We start from the raw sequence: 18,160 nt of genomic DNA on the forward strand, positions 1-18,160 counted from the left end.
TGTTTGGGCATAAATTAAATGCCAACCAATGCAAATAACAGAATACCAACCGATGATGTTTTGTTTGAATGGCGTTTAAATTCATTAAAATTTAATACGTTTGGAAAATTAATTAAAAAGCCACTCAAAGTGTCAGCTTGCTTTTGCCCCGGGCCATTGATTTGTCCATTCGATTATGGCCAGTTAGGCAAAAAGGGCAATTAAAACCTGAACAAGCCACGCCAATGGCAATTAAAAATGCATAATAATTTCCACTTTTTTTTTTTAGCTTTAGTTACATTTTTTTAGGGCAAAAGAAAAAAAGGTAGAGATTATGAAACGTGAGCCACAAAAGGTTTGCCGGGTACTTTTCATTTCCATTGTCATCTGGCACATGCCATGGGGAAATTAAAAGGCAACTCCAGACTTGGGGGGCGTGGCCACAACAAGACAGCGGCAGGCTGTTGTCTAAAAGTATCTTCCTTGGATTCCCGGACCCCTGTTTCCAGCATCCACAGACCAGAGAGCTTGTGTGTAGTTAAACACGTACCCAGCGAGATGACTTCACCGGCATTGGCATTAAGTCGTCCGCTGGATATGTGTTAGTGCCTGCGTTCGTGTCTCTGCCGTTCCACTCGAGGTGTCTTTAAATGCGACGAAATCTTTATGGAGTCGCCTATGTGGCAGCATCTTCTTGGAGCATCTTTAGAGTTGGCTTATGGGAGTGTGTGCGCAGCATTTCCGACGTATCTGTGATGCGTAACGCTGCCTGGATGCTTTTAATGTCGCACAAAAGAGGGGTTTTTGGACTTTACAGTGCTCTATGACAGTCGAAAATGTTGGCAGCTCAACTGCGTAGTTGTTTACAGAGAAATTACAGGAAGAAGGTTGTTATATTTATGGTACTTTTAATAGTAATTTATATCTTTTCATTTTAGTCTGTTTAATTTAATTTTATTTTCTTAAAATTTCTTCAATATATCTCGCATTCTCCTTACTGCAGAGTATTCAATGTTCTGTGGAAGAACGAAGGCTCTTGTAGCCCAGAGCTTTTCTGTATGCATTTATACATTTATGCTAATCGCGTTGGTGCGTCGTAATGCCGCTACTTTAAGTCTTTTGGCTTTTAAAGTCCGCAACGCAGCTGCCAATCCCAATCAACCCAATCCCAATCCCAGTCGCAGTCCCAATCGCAATTCCCATTCCCGTACCAATCCCTGGCTTGTGTTACATTTGGGAATCAGGATTGAGAACCGAGAAGCTGAGCTGGAAGCCCACCTATGTCAGCGGTGCATTTTCTCAGCATCCTTTCATAACACCAAGGCACAGAGACTCAGCTGCTGGCTTTGCTTCCTTGTCGGCGGCTCTTACAATGCGCTTTGTGTTCGACTTGTTTGAAAAACTATTTTACATTTAAGCGCGAAATTCCACACTATGAATGAATTTTTCATGAGTCCGCGGACAGGGGCACTTGCCTCGCCTCCTTCTCGTCCTGGTCCTGGTCCTGGTCCTGCTTGTGGTCCTCCTCACAGCCCTACATCATTATCATCATCAGTTTTGGCCTTCTGGGAGCTGTTCCAGTCCAAAACCCGAACCTGAACCGAGCCCTTTGGTCAGCTGCCTGGCATTTTAATTGAATTGATTATTTCAATGGTTGGGTGTGATGTTGATGTTTGTACTCCCATTCCCCAGCTGGGTTGTCTTTACTTTAGTCTGGCTTAGTGGAGTTTTGGGCACGTAGAAGTAGTAATGATTTGCCTCTAACTCTAAAGTTAGACAGAGCTGGGCTTAGGGAGGATAAAAGCATTATAAAGTTTATTATTTTTTATTGATATTAAAAAGAAATTTCTATAAAAGTTTTCCTTAATATATGCAGCTAAATTGATGAGGAAATTTCATATTACTTATCTATCTATCTATCTATGTATTACCTATCTAATGATATGGAAACATTCTTCTGAGGCAAAACATGTAAGATATTTTCCGTAGTTTATAGACGTTGTCCATATTTCTACATTGTAAGCGATACTTCTTGTATCGACTGTCACATTTCTCTTCTCTAATGTATATCCCTCGCTCCAGACTTCAACTCCTTTGCATGAGAATCGCAGTCGGAGCCCCGAGCTAAATTGTGTTTTATCTGCTGCAATTTAACCCAAATTCTGACGCTTGGAAATTGCATTTGGAGCAACGCGTTTAGGTTGCCAAAGTGCAGCCAACAATGCGGGCGTGTCCAGGTAAAGAAAGGCCAAGAGTGCCGGGAACAGGGCTCAGGAGAAAAAAAAAAGAAACTAGAACCCGCAGCCGAGGACCACCACCACAAGACAAGAACAACACCAAGAACAAGACCAAATCCAAGTCTAAGTCTCAGTCCAAATAAGCTCTAGGCGCAACTATGTAAATTGTTTGTAATTTGGTTCTGGTTTCCATTTTAGTCCCGGCCCTTTCCGAGCTTTCTTTTGGCCAACAGACCGACCGGTAAGTGCTTTTGGCATTCTAACAAAATGATTATTGATCACTTAATAAGAATTTTTCATACAATGGCGCCACAGAGAAAGAGACCCCAGCAAATCTGGTCTTTGTCTGTGCCAAGGACCTTGGCTCCCTCCAGTCACAAAGGCACTTTTAATGAGCTGCCCACGCAACGGTGCACTTTAATGCAAAATAAATAAAGCTGGCAAATTGACGGAATGAATCGAGTTGGGGACATGTCAAAGCGAAAGTATCCATTACTCGCCTGCCAGTTCCGAGTTGCAATTTCGTGAATTACACCTTAAGAAATGGTATAGAAAATATGAAAGGATTATAAGTATATATTTGTAGTTTCTGCTAAACATAACTCAGAATTGTTGGGATGAAGAGCAAATAAGTGTTTCATATATGATTAAACTTTTATTGTATTTGTTTATACCTAATGCATGCCTCAATTACGGCTCTGTTTTCGTCAAGTGCTTCATCGTGAAGGGCAGCAGTTCGATTCAATTCAATTCAATTCATTCGGCGTAATTTCAGCCATACCTCCAGCGATAAGCGAACAAGATGTTGGGAACGGGAACGCTCTGCGAGATACTCGTACTTACTTGTGCAACCAAGAACAGAGACTCGAATGTCTCGAATGGAGATACTCGTACATCTTGTCCTGGTTTATTTTATTTTTTCTTCTGCGTGCCCATAATGATGCCGATGAAATGCCATGGCAATTGAAGGCAGTCTCAGTCTCGATAAGATATTCTATATTCAAAGACAGATACATGGCTGGGGAACATAGTTCCGACCTGACAAAAGAAGCGGCTCCAGTGGCGCTGCCGCTGACAACTTGAGACAAGATAATTTGCTACTTGAATGCAGAGATACATCGATGATGCGAAATCAAAGCAAATTTGAGCAGTTGAGAGCTTAGGGGCTCTGCAGCTCCTCCGGCAGCAGTGAATCATGCGGTTATTTGGGCTTGCCTGGGCTCAGCAATATCATCGATAGCCGGGCAAATTAATTAACGAATTGCCAATTCATTTTCAATTATAATTGAAATCACTTTGCCCAGAAGTCGTGACTCTTGCCGAATCGACTTTATTTATTTGGAGATTTATCACGCCAAGCAGTTTATTGCCTCTTTGAGTGTTTTATTTTTTACCTTCGATTTATGATTTTAATTCTGTCAAATCAAAAGAACATATTGCAGAGGAAACTCAGCGGGCGGCGGTGATGAATTTCTTCGCAGCGAGAGTGATTTCCCAGCTGGTGGTTTTTCCGCTTAATGCGAAAAGTTAATTGCTTTCGCAGTGCGCAGCCATGTGGAGAGCGAGAACTTTAAGCGCAAAGATTTTTCCGTTTCGACAAGAGTGACCCATTTATGGTCCACTTCCACTTGCAGCGCCACTTCCAATCAAAAGTGAAAGAGCTTACCTTCAAATGCACAGAGATAGAGATCTCGTTGCAGTCGTCGTATTTGCTCGAGCTGGAAAATGTATCTCATGGCTTTCCGCTTCGTTCTGGGCCTCTTTCTCCATTTGGCTCGCCGTGGAGATTGTCATTCTGCGATAAGCCGTCGCCTGCGGGCCCAATCTAAATGAAATCCAGATACATTTGTGGCCGCCTGCGACCCAGTTTCTTCTTTCATGTAACGAAAGCAAAAACTATAGACAACTTGTGCAAATTGACTCATAGGCAAATTTTACTTTCCTGGGCCTTTTTCTTTATCTGTCTCACTTTGTTTTGCTTCTTTTTTTTATCGTTTGCCATTGAAATGGCCATACTTCAATTGAGGCTCATAAATTTTTACAGCCTGACATTTTGTTTATTTATCTAAGCATTCGGGCGTGTCTATTTTTAAATGGCCTGACTAACATACCAACTGACTTTCGCACCCCGTCACTGCAGTTACTGGGGCAGCCAGAGGGGAAGTCCACTCAACCCGAAAGGTTGGCAATTAAACGACATTTCCCAGACGCCAAGACAAACAATGACAATTACATTTACAATTGCTAAAATGTAATAAATATCCACAGAGTGTTTGCATTTGTTCCGTAAATTCTTGGGGGGTCTGGAAAACTTGGCTGCGGGCAACGCCCTCCAGAACGCTATTAATTTTCGCGCTGGGAAAATTTTTATAGTCGTGGAAAGTTTATTATACTCTTAGCAAAACTCCAATGAAAGTTCTGCCAGCGGGCGTGTCGCCTTCGCAATTTTAAATTGAAATTAACATTTGATTACAACTCAATTCCGCACCATTCATTACCTACAATTAATCAGTATAGTAACGATATGCAACTTAAATGGAATTTGTTTATCAATATTTTAATTAGGCTTTGACAGCGGCAAGTGCTCATCAAGATAATTCACATAGTACTGTTTATATATTCAACAAATTCGAATTTATCCAAATGCCTTTTTAATGTGACAAGTATTTTGATAAATTAACATGAATCGATTCCGCAGCCAATGAGCGAATTTTTATTATTTCTGTTTTCCATGACAATAGTTTTATTTATTTTTAATGCGAGAGAAATTTAAGGTGAAAGCTTTCAATTAGTAGCCAAAATTTAATTAATTATTATAGAAAGCACTTAATATATTTAAAAAGTATTGGCAATAATGGAAATTTTCTAGATAAAAGATTGTTTAATATATTTGTCTTTATATCTGTATAAATTTCTATATAAATTTCTATATATAAATATTTATCAAAACCAGACAGGAAACTAACTTCAGAAAATGGTAGTTTATGTGCCTTGCGGATTGGATTTAAATTATATTATAGTAAGCTTAAAATATTCACATTCTTTGAATCGATATATATTGTCTTTCCTAAGGCAATTTTCTTTGACAAATTAAAATTTAAAAAGCTCATAACTAAACCAAAAAATCAATAATTTTAAATCGGAAACCATTCCCATGCTAGTTTTTATTATGTTAACAAATCTGCATACTCAATTTTAAATTTTAGAAAATTCAAATTTTTGCCAATTTTTGATAATTTTAATGATGTAACCCCTTATAAAATTTTCAAATTTTGGAAAAATGTCGAAAAATTTATTTTCGCTCCTCCTCTGCCTATATCGATTCTCCTTTTCATGCTAATCAAGAATATATATGATTTATAGGGTCGGAAATTACTCCTTCATTACGTTTCAAGCCTCTGACTTACACTATACCCAGAAAAAAAAGGTATAAAAACAGTCAATTTAAAAAAAAAATCAAAGTCTTAACAACATCATAATTAAGCCAATATTGCATTAATATTAATTCGGAAAGCTTTTATGTGCTAATTTTAATTGCACTAACAAATCTGCATACTGTGTTAGTTGATGCTATTGTCAGTTTCTGACTTAAATTATAAAACCCTACAAAAAGATATAAAAACGGGCAATTTTTTCCAAAAATCATATTTTAAAAATCTCATAACTAAGCCAAAAAATCATTAATTATAATTTGGAAATATGTTATATGCTATTTTTTAATAGATTAACAAATTTGCATACTCAGTTTTCAAATTTAAGAAATTTAACTTTTTGTAAAATTTTGACAATTTTAATGATGTAACCCCTTATAAAATTTGCAATTTTCGAAAAAATTTCAAAAATTTATTTTTCAACGGGACATGGCTAGATCAATTTGTCTGTTGATGCTGATCAAGAATATATATGCCTTATAGGGTCGGAAATGACTCCTTCATAGATTTACAATCTTCTGAATAAAATTAAAATACCCTGGAATAGTGCCTATTTTTTGTTTTACTAAATGTATTCTGTGTTGTTGCTCATTAATAAATAGTAGTTACTGACTATTTCTTGAAATAACAATAATTTATTAAAGTAATAAACAACAATAACTTGTGTAATACCTATTAAATCTCTTGGCGAAACACTTTAGGCCCCCCAATCAATCACTTTTAGAATTCCACGTGCTAGAAAAAAAATCCCAAGAAAATACCAATTAATTAATGTTCTGATAGCAGCTATCGGGAGCTATTGTTGATTGATTGTTGAATATTTTACCCTATACCGAGAATGCCTGCTAATTGGAAGCATTTTGCCTGCGAGGTTGCAACCGAAAATGAAATACATTTTGAGCGTTGCAATTTATATTGAAAATTCCACATGAAATTTCTGCTCTAAAAAGTCCGCAGAGCGAGCAGCAAGAAAATGGAAAGAAAAGAAATCAGTTTCCGAGCAAAGAGCAAACATGCCGAGCATCTACATCCATCCATTCTAACCCATCTCTAAATTCTATCCATTGCATATATGTATACATATATATGCTCTTATATGTTATGTATATACATGTTTTGGGGAAGAGTTCTGCCGCATCCATCTGGAGCAGCTTGGTCGGGCTCCTTTGGGAGCAACTGGGTTGAAAATGACACACCATGAAATTACATTTATGCCGGCAGTGCAAATACTTACAGTTATGAACCGGAGAACCGGAGGGGCTTCTCGCCACCGAGACTGTATCTAATACACTTGAAACTCTGTTTTGCCGGGCGTCTCAATGGGTCTATGAGTCTGTGAATCGAGGCTTCTCCCAGTCAAATGTCACTCTTGGCACTTTTGCTGCAATTGCAGAATGCCGAGTGCCGAGTGTTGAATGCAGAAATGTGTGGCAAATATTTACACAGTTGCCGCCGCTACTCGCTGGGTGGCAGGCACATTGCTCATACGCCACGTAGGACTATTTGATTAAATTAGTAGAGTGTAGTGGCGGAATACTTGGCATGTATGTCCATGTCCATAAATGGCGCCTGCCATGTTAATAATTAAGTTGACAAATTGCTTCCTGCGGGATTCCCCCATCCACTGTCTGGTTTCTGGATTCCAGCAGAAGTAATGCAAATATTTTGCTGGCCCAGCAAATAACTGTGTCAACTTCTTGCCGGCTGAAATGCACAAGCAGAAACAGAAGTTGGCTTAATTAAAAGCGGACTGCGAGCGAAATTCTATCAAATGGCAAATTGCTTCCGTTCGTACGTAACCCGAGAGCCCGACAGTCAGTCAGTCAGCCAGTCAGTTAGCCAGTTGGTCTCACTCTGGCCAAAATAAACAAGACGAGAACGACTAAAAGAAGGCTGGGGAAATTGCGGCAGATATAAGCTTGCAACACCTCATTTAAGCGCTTTGTGTTGCACACATTTTTTCGGTATTAAATTACAATTTGCCACGGCTTGTTTGTAGTTCGAGCAGGGGCAAAGCAAAAATAACACCAGCAAAATCGAGGCAAACAATCAAAGAGGCAGGGGGGACGGACAGCCGATCCCTGAAACTGAAACACAATGCCAGCTAAATAAACAAACAGATGCAATAAACGAGTGCGGTTCGGTGCAGGATTACGGGTGGCAGGGGCAGGAGAGCTCGACAGACAGGCAGAGCCAGAGTCTGAGTCCTGGGCCCGTGTCATGGACAGTGGCAGGGCCCAACCCAATGTCAACGGCGCTGAAAAGTACGTTTTAATCGACTGCGATTGACAAAAGAAAACTGATGTAATCAATTAACTTCCTGCCGAGTCACACACTCAATTTCAACCATCCATTTTATGGATAAATTAAGGAAATATTGATAAAATCCACAGGCGCTTAGATTTATCTTTGGGAAAATAAAAGAGGCTGGATAATATGAACATAATTTAAAGTATATTAGATTTCAATTTCAATTTCTCTTAAACACATTTTTGTATAAATATTCTTAACCTATGTAGAGGCTGGGTATTGATATTTAATATTTTAATCAATGTTTTGAATAGTTAAATGCCAAAGCTTCTTGTATGCTTGAAAATTTGCTTAAAAGATAATCCAACAATCTCTGGTGCATAAAAAATGTCCCCTTTAAATCTGAATTTATCCTTCAATTCTCTGATACATGATGGCTCAGGTAAAAAGATACTTTTCAATGGCCAATACATCTTAAATTTCTGTACGTAATGAAGCGAAATGCAATTAAAAGTAATTGCGTATCAATGGCAATTCGCTTTTGAATGAGGCAGACAGAGCGTCCAGTCATAAATCTTTTGCGGAATTTAATGGATTCTTAAAGATTTCCACAATAAAAACCGACAGGAGGAAAGGTTTATCAAATTATGAGCGTTGAGTGGGAATGGGAATGGTAATTCGAATGAGAATGGGAATGGGAACGGGCACTAGACAAACATTGGTAAGACCAGGAACACTGTTATTCCCGTCTTCAGCAGCTTCGTTTAAAGCGGTAAACCCGCATCATGACCAGAATTCTCAGAGCAAAAAAAAAACAAGAAAAGGAAAATGCAAATTTTGAACGGCAGTGAATTTTTCTTTTGTTTTCGCTGCACTGCAACTTCCGCATTGTTGACCATGAATAAAAATTTAAGTTCTTATTGTTGGGGACACAAGGCACGTGGGCTGGGTAAAAGACCAGGCAGGCAGAAAGAGAATAAAGCCAAGAAAACACTGGAAAAACAAACACAATCTGGCCATGTTCGCCCAGAACGCCCACGAAAAAAAAGAACTTGCGCTTCATTGATTTCGCGGGGAAGTGCTCTCCCGGGGTCAACTGAAGCGCGCTCCAACTCCGGCCCAGACTTTCTAAATCCAGGACGCCATTAATCTGGCAAGTGTCCGGCAGTATGACTAAATTAATTTTTGTTCTGGTAGCCGCACCGAACACTGGCAGCACAACTTGTACTCCTCTGGTCGTGATTTATAGAGCACTCATTTAGAAAGTTGCCCAACAAGCGGCCACAGAGGCCCAGTGCCTCCAGATTCAGCCTGCCTGTTGCACATTGTTTGGCCAGAACAGTTCCTTGTTACAGTTTTGTCGTGCCTGCCTTAGTTGTAGCACATCCACAGAGAGAAATTCTTTAATATAAATGCAAATAAATCTTAAAGCAGAGAGAAAATTTAAGGTTTCTTCCATTTAAACTATATGATAGCATTACAACTTCAGTTGAATTAATTAATTAAAGAATTAAAGAATAGCTTATGGCTCTTCAGTTTCCCCCAGTGTCTTGGCCATGGTGTTGCTTTTCCTGGTTGTGCCTTGGGCTTGTTCTCTTTGAGTTTAATGAATGACATTTGCTGCTGCGGCGGAGTTTGATTGAGTTGTTTTTGACCAGCCATGATGGCCAATTGGCGGTGGACGGTGGCCAATGGCCCGATGCTCAATGGTCGATGGTCGATGGTCGATGGCCGATCCACGATAGGCGATTGCAACTGTCAACTGGTTAATTGGAAATCACATTCATCGATCGGTGCTCTCAAAGTCCCGGTGAGGGGAACGCCAATTAATGGGCCACAGCCTGGCATGTTCTTCATTCATAAATTCGTGTGCAAAAATCTTGATTTATATATGTGGCCAACTGGGCTTTATCAGTCGCCATAAATTATGTGATGCGCTTAAGCGTTTTATCGCCGTTTAAAGAGAGAGCGCCCTTCCTCGGTGGTGTTTATGACAATATTTTGGCAGGGACAATATTTTTTATACTTTCGGATATAGATGGATGTACTTACCCCCTCTTACATATTGGCAACTGGCCAAGCAGCAGTGGCTGGAAAATATTTTTGTATTTTATGAGGCTCTTTGGCTAAAAGCGACTTTTTATGGCTTTGTTGACGCTTCACCCAGAGCCGCAACATTTTAAGGGTCAGAGTGTCATGTGTTGAGCTTCATCAGCATTATATGCTGGAGTTGCCATAAATGTTGTCACATTATATGGGATCATATTCGGTGCATCTTGAGCTGCAGTGAAGTTATCATATATGAGGCTTGATTGGCCTTCGTTTTGGGAGAAGCGCACATCTCTGGTCACAGTCACGTCTTGGTCATAGTACTTGAATACTTTATATATATTTTAGCATTCAGCAGCTATTTTTTATCTACTGTAAAGTACATAACGCTTTCATCACCTCTTTCAGAGAGATATAAACATTAAATCAACACAAAAGCTTAATTAATTGTGGTTAGTCCCTGCACCCGTTTGTAAGCCCTCAAAGTGTTGTTCCTGTCCTCGACTAAAGCAAATAAATTGAGTTTTGAGCCACTCGCCGAGCGGTAGACAAAGGATGTCCATGTCCTCACCGACTGCAGGGGCATTGATGTCGCTTTAAGTGTCAGCAATCATAATGAAATATTGGTTCAACAGAGAGACAGAGACTGGGACGGGGAAAAAGTGTGAGGTAACCAGAGGTGGCGGCGTGCTTTGTGCTCCGTCACAAAGGCAGGACGGCCGTCAACAGGATACGCCTGGAATATGGCCAGGATATGGCGAAAGCCCCACTCAAAGGCTCAAAGCAAACAGCGGCAAGAATTCGTTTCATCAACCCGATGCGCCAGAGCCGAACCAGGAGCAAAAAACTATGCACGCAATTCGTGATAAGTGTCAGGAGTGTGGAAATTGAAATGCTCCAAAGGATGCAATAGTCCTGCCGTCCGCCGCTGTATCTGGGCCGTGGCTCCCGGTATCTGCACACACAAACGTAACACCATTTGATATGCCTTTTGTGTGAGTGTGTATGCTCTGTCACTGGACCAGTTGACAATGGCGTGGCCAATAACCATATCGCCATCCACCCCCCCGGAGTGGCACTGAAGCAATGTGGTGCAGTGACAGTGTGTCCTGCAGAATCCCTGCTATCATTATCAGAGAGGTAAAACATATTTAAAAGGAAGAAAAAAATGTTTTTAAGAATTAAATTTTACGCTTTAAACATATGCATTTTAACCTTAACTTTAGGTTTATTATTGTTTGGTGAACCTTATTTACTGGGAATTATTTCTACCGATAATCGGAACCCCTTAGAGAGAGCATAATTGGATTTTTATGCCCTCTTAAAAAGAATCGATTTGTCCAAAAATTGGCTTGCAGCACCTTACCAGCAGCATTCAGAGCTCTGAGTTTGTGTTGTCATTTGTGGCACGTTTGCACGCTGATTTGTTGTTACTTTCAAATTGGATAATTGCTAAATTCTTGCTTATTTTATTGTAATGGCCGGGACGATAAATGTAATAGCAGTCATTAGGAGCTGCAACAGCAGCAGCAGTTGAAGCAGCAGCAGCCGTAGCACCAACAGCTTCCGTGCTACGTACGAGCTGCAAACGAGTTGGCCAAAACGGGCTCCCATGTCTTGGCCGGGAACTGGGGGCATTATATTGGTCTTGCACTTGGGCCAAGTCTGAGGTCTGAGGTCTGAGGTTTGCTTTGCATGCTGCCACTCATTAATATTGCGCCCCTGGGGCGAGCAACCAAATTGCAGTTACGTGTGGATGTTGCTGCTGCTGCTGCTGCATGTTGCCCATGTTGATGCACCGCAGCAACTCCTGTTGTCGTCGTCATCGTCGTCGTCGTCGTCATGATGCAAGTGCTCTTTTATGGCTTCGATTGCAATCTGCTGCGAAATTGAAATTGAATTCAATTGGCAGGGCATCGCACCGATCGGATCGAAGCGTGATTGATAAACTGCTTGCCGGCCATTGACACAGTTGCCATAAGCAATAAACAATTTGACATCGAATTCTTGTCACTCGCCTAAGCGGGTGTTAGGCGGCTGATTGATGGACTGACTGATTGATGGCCTGCGATATTTATGGTTGCATTTAGCCCTGGCCAACCACAGACACGACCAGTCCACACCCCTGAGAGTCAGCTGGCCATAAAATTGCGTTATTAACTTGAAAGGTTCTAGGTTCTAGGTTCTAGAGTTCTGCGTTCTGCGTTCCAGGTTCCAAGTTCCAAGTTCTCAGGTTCCCCTTCCTGTCCATCTAAAAGACAGCAAACTTTGTAGCCGCAAACAAACACGGGCCAAAGATAAAAGTGCAGGCTTATTGAAAAAGTTTCGCGACAACTTGCACTGAATGGCAGACAAGTGTAAGACAAACTTTGCCGCAAAAGCGACAGTTTCGCGTTGGCCTCTTTGCAAGTCATGTGCCTAGAAGTCTGCCATGTTTTTCCACCGGAAAGGACATTAACTATTCCAAAAGGTTTCTTAATAGAATATAATTTCCTAAGACAGACTACTTTAAAAAAGGTATGTTTAAACGCTGCTGTATATAAGAATACACTTCGTATTACCTAGTAATTATATCCTTTGATAACTCCCTCCTAAAGACCAACTTTCAGGTGCTAAGTAAGCCATTTTGCAGGGAATTCCAGTTTCGGGTATCTTGGCAAGACAAGTATCTTCCCTTTGAAGTTCATCACTCGAGTTGAACTTCGGAGACAAGTGGCACGCCTCGCAGCAGCAGCAGCGAGTCAGGCATTTCAATTTCACTGAATTTCGCCGAAATAAATGTCCCCTCGACCGGGCTCCATTAAACAAATGTTAGAAGATGGAGAGGTCTGAAGTGTGGTACCGCGGCACCGGGTCGCATGATTAATTTTAGAGCTTTGTAGTGATTACAAGGCGGCGTTCCACTTAATTCGGTGCGAGCATCATTAATGACTCGGGGCCTGGGCCTGCTCCAGTTTCATTTCGCCTTGCGCCTGTCTTTTGTGCCTCTGCTCTAACGAAATTATTTAGCACAGAGCCCAGGCACTGACGCCTCATTACGCAGTTCTCTGGCTCAATTGAAACTCTTGCCACCAGTTCACATCACATCACATCACATCACATCACATCGCATCACATAACATCACATCAGCCATCAGGCACACGGCATCACAGTGTTCCAAGCCACCCACTTGGCGGCACTTGACTTCCGCTCGAGTTGAAATGCAGCCTGTGAATGCAGCCAAAGAAATTCCAGAACACACGAGGCTCTATATAAGTGCACTTAAAAAATAATTAATTCATGTAATTAGATTGAGAAATTTAATATAGAAACTTGTAAATAAATATGATTTCTTTCAATCATTGGCTTCTTTGCATTCCTGTAAAACCAAGATAACCTAAACTATCTGTATTTAAGGTATATAATATCGATATTTTTTAGTCTAATTTTATTGGGTAATTTTAATGTTTTTCGAATATTATAACTAAGCTAAAAATGTATTAATTTTATTTCGGAAAGCTGTTCTGTGCTAGTTTTTATAAGGCTAACAAATCTGCATATTTAGTTTTCAAATTTGCACACTTTAATTTTTTGCCAATTTTTGGCAATTTTAATGATGTAACCCCTTATAAAATTTTCAAATTTTGAAAAAAATTTTTAAATGTTTGTTTTCAACTGGACATGGCTAGATCGATTCAGATTTTGTTGGTGATCAAGAATATATATGATTTATAGGGTCGGAAATGACTCCTTCACTATATTTTATGCTTCTGAATGCAAGGGTATTACTTAGTTAATTTGTGTATTAAATATAGGAATATGTCACTTAAAGTTGAAATATGGAATTATCCAGAGGAAAACTCAGAGATGCTATTAAACCAAGAAATCCTGCTTATTATCCTATGGAAAATGTCATAGAGGCAAGTTGTGTCTAGTAAAAGTTGTTCTTTAGTTACCCTACGTATATTATTTAAATGCTGTAACCTTCTTGGTACACAGATCCACACATCCACATGAGCACCACTTAATTCGCTTGATTTGCTTGAAATGCTCCCAGAGATGTCTTACAGTCGGAAGCTGGGGCGGGAGATAAGGTGCCAGGTCCCCTGCCGGCGCTTCGTTTCATTTGATAAATTCATTATATGTATATATACATATATATTTTTTTTTCGGTCGGGTTTTATTTATGCCCACATATATCTACCGGAATCCGGGTGTTTCGTTGTTTTTTTCCCTTCGTTCCCTGCCAGCCTTGACAACTGTTGCCATTAACAACATCGCTGAGAAATCGAGAATGTACCACGTACCACGTGCCACATGCCACGTGCTCCATGCTTCAAGCTCCATGCTCCCAGCTCCTAATGCGTCTCCATGGTCTCGTTGGGTGTGTGTTTTCCTTTGGTTTGACAAAGTTTTTGGCCATTTACGAGTGTATATATATTCATGGGCTGCTGGCTGAGAGAGTCGGAGTGGGACCGCCGTTGTCTGGGTAAATCAAATGAGATCCGCCTGAGATACATTTAAATGCCGGGCCCAAATATTACTGCTCCGAAATTCAAACAGAAACCGAAAAGTGCGAGCCTGGCAGACCAAAAAAGTTTCGATTCGGCCCCAGTGCAAACAAACAATGCTCTCGACAGACTAATTATTTTAGCTGCCGCTGCCAGAGTCCGCCTGGATCGCGGGATGAAGACACAAACTAATCAAAATATTTTCGCAACTTTCCATTATGAAGTGAAAAGTTGACGGCGCTGGCGTCTTCGTCAGCCAGTCAGACATTGCTCTTGCTCCGTGTCTGTGTCTGAGTCTGGGTTTGCATTTGCATTTGCATGAACAATGAAAGGCAAATATTTTGCTGCTATTGACATTCATCTGGGAGGGTTCCGACTTGCCGTCTATATCTACTATATACCCCGACCCCGCTGGGCATTCAATTAAGACAAATTATGTGCGCGTCCTCTCGCATTTCAAGAGCTTCCGCTGAAGGAGCATCAGGAGCATCAGCAGGAGCAGCATCTGGCCAAAGTCAATGGCGAATGACGAACGAGACTGATGGCTGGTTGACAATCTGCAAAGTGGTCCTTGGACAATTCGGATTATATTTTTATGCACCAGCTCCCAAACTATAGTTGTTTTTGACTTGGCGTGCGTATATATATTCCCCTGAACTCGGACCCAACATTGCTCCACGCTCTCATGCTGATTTATGAATTTAATTAAAAACGGCACAGCGACACACAGGGCAATTTTAGCTTGTTCTGCGACCTGCAGACAAAGCTTCGTCTTTGTGCCAAAAGAAGACACTCCCTTGGTCCGCCGAAATGCTTTTATGATGTAAGAAATAGTATTACTACACAGGGGGAAAATATCAATGACTATGAAATTAATATAGATAATTTAAATCGAAATTCTGAAGAGAAAAAATTAAGCATTTGATATTGAATTACCTAAAGTTTAAACTTGATAAAAGTAATAGAAAGTATTCAAACTGAGTCTCTTTTGATTTTTCAGGTTGTTTCTTCAGTTTACAAATAGCTAAACATTTTTGATTAATATTTAATGCTGAATTCTTACCGGCTTACTTATATTTTCCTCTGTAGACCAGAGCAGTCAAAGAATCGGAGTTTGAGTTATGTGGGCACGTGTTTGTATTTAATTAGCTGCGGCCATGCATCTTCAGAAATGTGCGTTCGCTTTGTTATTTGGCCATATTTAAAATGCGCCTTTTAAGCAATTATTTTGGCCATCTAGGCAGCCATCCAGCCAGCCAGCCATTGTGCAACTCGAGATGCTTCTTTGCAGCTTCATTTCAGAGTTTGGCTAACAAGATGCGGCAACAAAGTTGCCTAGAATGTATATGCAGTTTGGGGCCAGCAGAATGCCGCGAGTATCTTATTTTGGTGGCTGCCGTACCCACATAATCAAGACAAAGCCAAGAGCAGCACGACAGACCCTGGCCAGGATGAGGTGGAGGAGGAGGAACTCCTTCTACCAAAAATGTTAGGTTCATCTTCGCTCCCTCCAAGGTGCCCTTGGCCCTGCTCTTTGGCTCTGACTTTGGCTTTGTCTGCGCTCGCTTCTGGCGTGCCATGTTTATCTTTTAACTAATTTTTTTCCATGTTGCTTTTTGGCCCGCGTACTTAACTTTTGTGGGCTCGTGTGTGTGTGTGTACTGAGCATCTTTGGTGGAAGTAATGGCCAGGAGTTGCATGCTGCAGAAGTTTGCTTTGCGCTTGCCTCGTTTGCGGCAAGCGAACAGCTCTAAAAGCAGCCACAAAGCCGAGGCAGAAGCTCCATCAGGCCTGCCCCAAGGCCCTGAATCATTCACAAACGAGTTGCAAATTAAATAGAACTCCTAGCAAGAGCACTGAATAAGAAATATTTACATTTCTTTAAGGAAGTTCATATTCATATTTCTTAAATAAGATTCAAAGTAATTTATAGTTGCAGTAAGATTTGGGTGAACACTTTCATTAATTTAAGGTTCTTGGCCTCTGAAAACGTGTCATCCATCTAGAAGCTGTACATGATTTACATCCCAGGGACAGTGCCAGTCATGCTTGTTTGTCTCTGCGCCAGTTTCGGTGGCTGCTGCTTAGCGCACTTGGCGCGATAACCGCGACAGGTTGATGCCGTACTTGATTACCATTTGACAATGCGGCTTAAACGGGGCGCTGCCGCAACTTTGGTGGCGCCACCAAAACCGACTGCACTTGCACTATCGATATCGTGTTTAATTAAAGCCCAGTCGAATCAATTTGTGGCCTGCTGCTCCCGGCATGACACGACCTAAAATTAGAATGGCCATTTTTCGGGATGTACTACCATAAATTGCGGATGGGCTAAGGCTAACCCACAACTCAGCCGACTCGGCCGACTCGCTTCCAGTTTGAGATAGTGTCACACGGCCAGCAAAACATTGCGATAAGATCGAGCCACGCTAATGTCGTCGCCGGGGACCACTCCCCCGCCATATGGAGTACACACTCGGAGTACATGTGGACACGAGTGGCCGCAGATACCTTTGTTTGGTACACATATCTATGACAAATGTTCGAGTCGAGTGCGCCGGCGATAAGCAGATACTAATTAATAACCGCCGCCCCCTGGCCATGTCTGAATAACCCAGCGAAGTCGTCACATGGCTGCTACCTGCAGAAGGTATTTGCCAAAAGAAATGGCCAGTCGAGGGATCGATCGATCGCAGAAGCTTGAGGGCGGGGCGTGGTCTACCCATAACCAGTTGGATTTACATGGCAAGAAATACCCAACTGGGTTGGGCATCATCATGCCAAAAAAGGATATTGAAATGTTTATCATATCAGGTATAAATATTAACCTGACTCATTTAATATCTTTTGTTGGACAAATTCTCAAAGATATTATCTGGAGATAATGGTATATTTTTCCAAGAATTGATACGTCACGCTGAGTAAAAAAAAAACCCCAAAGTCTCCTTAAAAATTCTTAACCTTGATTACCTTTTCTTCACTTTTAATTTTTCCAAGTGGCCTTGCAATTTCCATTAATTATGACCGCGGGACGGGATCGGCAGCTTCATTGGAAAAACGTGCAAAACGCTTTGGGCCCGAGGCGAATCAAGGCCTAAGCCAAGTGAATGATTCAAATCTTTGTGTGCTATGGTGAGCTGCGGTATTATAGGCGCCACCGGTGCTCCAAGTGTGGGTCTACAGGTTGCATGCACCTAATCGCCCGGCGCCATCGCCAGAGTCCGGCGAGGGGTCAAGGCAGCGCCAGCTGGAATCTCGGACCACGCATCTTCCGGATGGATCAACGCATCGCGTTTGCATTCCATTAAATTAGCCGCCAAGGCAGCTCCTTATTAGCACCATAATTTAGAATGCACGCCCACTTTTGCAGCCCAATCCCCGATCCCCGATGCAGTTGCTCCTCTCGGAATGGGCGGCTACTGTGCGGTCGCCGGTTTTGTTTGCAATTTGTTAATAGGTTGTGGCATGCAGCATGTAAATACCTAATGCCAGTCCCTCCAATGTCTTGGAGCTGGACCAGCTTTGGAGGCTGGAAACTGGACACGAAGCTGCGCTGTGGCGCATTCTCATTAGCCATGCGGTTTGCCCGGCTGCCCGACTACCCGGCTACCGGCTGGCAACTTAATCCGCCGGGGCGAACGCTTATGCTAATGCCCGATACTGTCCGTGGGCCTGTGCCATGATGTGCATTAAATTTGCACACGGCTTTGGCCAAATTAGCCG

The sequence above is a fragment of the Drosophila serrata genome, unplaced genomic scaffold (genome assembly GCF_035046125.1).
Source record: "Drosophila serrata isolate PLE 108 unplaced genomic scaffold, ASM3504612v1 contig_376, whole genome shotgun sequence".
NCBI classification, from domain to species: Eukaryota; Metazoa; Arthropoda; class Insecta; order Diptera; family Drosophilidae; genus Drosophila; species Drosophila serrata.